The sequence below is a fragment of the Chrysochloris asiatica genome, unplaced genomic scaffold (genome assembly GCF_000296735.1).
Source record: "Chrysochloris asiatica unplaced genomic scaffold, ChrAsi1.0 scaffold00286, whole genome shotgun sequence".
NCBI lineage: Eukaryota > Metazoa > Chordata > Mammalia > Afrosoricida > Chrysochloridae > Chrysochloris > Chrysochloris asiatica.
In genome coordinates, this window is record NW_006408804.1 from 1,992,249 (window position 1) to 1,996,316 (window position 4,068).

The 4,068-nt window shown below is 38.9% G+C and overlaps 1 pseudogene; it reads left to right on the forward strand.

The window, feature by feature from the left end:
* Nucleotides 1–3,121: 3,121 nt before the first annotated feature.
* LOC102837547 lies at nucleotides 3,122–3,635 on the forward strand (annotated as a pseudogene).
* Nucleotides 3,636–4,068: the final 433 nt, after the last annotated feature.

Below are 4,068 nucleotides of genomic sequence, written 5' to 3' on the forward strand. Positions count from 1 at the left end.
GGTCTTCCTCTTTTTCAATGACCCTCAATGTTACCAAACATTATGTCCTTCTCCAGGAACTGGTCCCTTCTATATATTTGAATTATGAGAGACAAAATCTGGCCACCTGGTTTCAAAGGAGCATTCTGGCTGTAATTCTTCCAACACAGATTTGCCTGTTCTTCAGGTGGTCAGTCCATGGTACATTCAATATTATTTTCCAAAACTATAACTCAAATGCCTCAATTCTTCTAGGTCTTCCTCATTCATTGTCCAACTTTCACATGGTTTGAGGCAGGCACATTTCAGTCCTCGAACTGACATCTTTGCTACAGAACACTTTAAAGAGGTCTTGTGCAGCAGATTTGCATCAGGCAAATCTGCTGAACAAGATTGATTCTTTTGACTGCTGCTTTCATAAGTGATGATGGTTGATTCAAGCAAAATGAAATCTTTGACAACTTCTATCTTTTCTTCATTTACATTGATGTTATTTACTGGTGCATTTGCAAGGATCTTTGTTTTCTTTACATTGAAGTGCCACCCATACCAAAGATTGTGATCTTCGATCTTCAACAGTATTTCAAGTCCTCTTCACTTTCACAACGCAAGGTTGTATCATATGCATTTCACTAATTTTTAATGAGTTTCGCTTCAAACCTGATGCTATGTTATTCTTCCTATAATCCTGACACTCAGATTATTTGCTAAGCATACAGACTGAATAAGTATGCTTAACAATTCAACCCTGGCACACACTTTTACTGCTTTTAAACCATTCAGTGGTCTGTTGTTCTGTTCAAATAACTACCTCTTGGTCTATGTACAAGTAGCTCATTAGCACAATGAAGTGCTCTGAAATATTCATTCTTTGCAATGTCATCCATAACTTTGTGTAGTCAGTAAAGCACAGCTAAACATCTTCCTAGTATTCTCTAATTTCAGCCAAAATCAATGATATCCCTCCTTACATGTCCCCATTTGAATCAGGCATGAACTTTTGGCAACCCCCTGCCAGTGTACTGCTGCAACCATTTTTTATTTATCTTTAGAATTTTACTTGTATGTGATATTAATGATATCCTCCTATGATTTTCACATTCCTCTGGGTTGTGTCTCTTTGGAATGGACACAAATATGGATTTCTTCCAATCTGTTGGCCAGGTAGCTGTCTTCCAAATTTCTTGGCATAGATGAGTGAGTGCCTCCAGTGCTGCATCAGTTTGCTGAAAGATTTCAATTTGTATTCAATCAATTCCTGGAGCCTTGTTCTTTTCCAATGCCTTCAGTACACCTTGGACTTCTTCCTTCAGTATCTTTGGCTCTTCATCATATGCTATCTCTCTTGAAATGATTGAACATGAACTATTTATTTTTGGTACAATGACTCTATGCATTCCTTCCATCTTCTTTTGATGCTTTCTGCATCATTCAATATTATGCCCACAGAATTCTTCAATACTGCAAGCCCAGGCTTGATTTTTTTTTTCCAGTTTTTTTTTTCAGTTAGAGAAATGCTGAGCATGTCCTTTCCTTTTGGTTTTCTAATTCCAGCTCTTTGCACTTTTCATCAGAATATTTGACTTTGCCTTCTCAAACTGCCCCTTGAAAATTTCCATTCAGCTCTTTTATCTCCTCGTTTACCATCTGCTTTAGCGACTTTACGCTGGAGAGCAAGTCTCAGAGTCTTTTCTGTCATCCGTTTTGGTCTTTTCCTTCTTTCTTGTCTTCTTAATGACCTTTTGCTTTCTTCCTTTATGATGTTCTTGATTTCATCCCACATCTCTTCTGGTTGTTGGTGATTCTTATCTAATTCATACTTGTCCAAGATCATTGCTCTTAAGATGACCTCTAAACTCAGATGGGATATGTTCAAGGTCATATTTTGGCTCTCATGGACTTGTTTTAATTTTCTTAAGCTTCAGCATGAATGTGGATTTAAACAGTTGATGGTCTATTCCATAGTCTGCCCCTAGTATTGTTTTGGCAGATGATAGAGAGCTTTTCCACCATTGCTTTCCACAGATGTAGTCAATTTGAATTCTGTATATTCTACCTGGTGAAGTCCATGTATATAGTCATCTTTTATGCTGTTTAAAAAAGGGTATTTACATTGAAGATGTCATTGGTCTTGCAAAATTCTATCATGCAATCTCCAGCATCATTTCTATCACCACAGCCATAATTTCCAACTACTGATCATTCCTTTTTGTCTCCAACCTTTATATTCTAGTTGCCAGAACCAGTAATTACCAATACATCTTGATTGCTTGTTTGATCAATTTCAGATGGAAGAGGTTGTTGTTGGTGGTGGTGGTTATGTGCTGTGGAGTTGATTCCAACTCATATCAACCCTGCATAGGGTTTCCAAGGCTGTATGTCTTTACAAGAGCAGAAAGCCTCATCTTTCTCCCATGGAAGTTTCGAACTGCTGACCTTGAGGTTGAATACAGTGGTTTTAAGTGGTCTTCCTTGTAGGCGCATTGATATGATCCTATCACAGACTGCATTGTCTTTCAAGACAGATTTCAAAGTGTTCATTGTGATGATGAGTGGGACATCATTCTCTTCAATTTGTCATTCCCATTCCAGGCATAGTAAATCACGTGATTGTCAGATTCAAATTGACCAATGCCACCAGTCAATTTCAGCTCACTAACACCTAGGATATCTACTTTATTTTTGACAACTTCCAATTTTCTTAGATTCATATTTTGTACATTCAATGTTCCAACTATTAATGACTGTTTACAAGAACATACACACAATTTTTTTTATTTTTTTATTAAATTATAAGTAGGTATGACAACATCAGGGAGTCCTGTTGGTACAGTGGTTGATTGCTTGCAGCTTAATGAAAGGTCAGCAATTGGAGCCCACCAGCTCCAGGAAAGACTTGTCAATCTGCTCCTGTAAATATTTCAGCTTATTATACCCTATAGAACAGTTGCTATGATTCTGAATCTACTTAATAGTTTACAACAAAAATAACTACAATAATAATAACTTACAACAATAATTAATTACAATGTTGTAAGAAAGATGACTAAGAAACTTTGTTGAATTTTAAGAATGCTGCTGACTAGTTTTAAAAAATGTCCTCTTGCCTTTTGCCAGTCGCGGCAGTCGCCGAGCTATCTCCATGAAGGCCTCGGGCACACTTCGCGTGTACAAGGTGGTGCGGCGCTGCCTGTCCACCCCCAAGTGTAAGACTCCAGCACTTTACCGAAAGCGTATCTTCGCTCCTAATCACGTCATCGTCAAGTCCCGCTTCTGGTACTTTGTGTCACAGCTGAAAAAAATGAATAAGTCTTCCAGGGAGATCGTGTACTGTGGGCAGGTATTCGAAAAGTCCTCACTGCGGGTGAAGAACTTCGGCATCTGGCTGCGCTACGACTCCCAACATGCACCAGGAGTACCGTTACCGGGACCTAACCACCGCGAGTGCCGTCACCCAGAGACTGGACTCTTGGCACCGCGCCCGCGTCCATTCTATCCAGATCATGAAAGTGGAGGAGATTGCAGCCAACAAGTGCCGCAGGTCTGCAGTCAAGCAGTTCTAGGATTCCAAGATCAAGTTCCCGCTGCCCCACCGGGTCCTGTGTCGCCAGCCCAAGCTTCGCTTCACCACCAAGTGGCCCAACACCTTCTTCTAGGCACAACCCCTGCCCCCACCCCTGGTCTGCCCAATAAACGCCTCATGGGAATGACAAAAAAGAAAAACAAAAAAAACTGTCCTCTTTACAAAGTCCCTAGGATAAAACTTTGTCTATTTTACTCATAATAGTTATAACTATCATAGAATTTAATTTTTTTTTCTATCAAGTGGACTTTCTGTCTTTTGTTAAATGGCAAGTATTCCTTATTTGCAATTTGTTTCTGGAATATGTAGCACTAAATTTATGGGCCAATTATGGTAAATATGTAGGACACAATGATACTCATTTTATCGGCTTGTGATATTTCATGCAATTTTGAAATTTTCCTGAAATATGTTCTAAAACAAACAGAAGTGCAACTAAATATCTAATAAATTTATTCTGAATGTTTTTACAACATAGCCTTGGGGAAAAGAAAATGGCTGATACT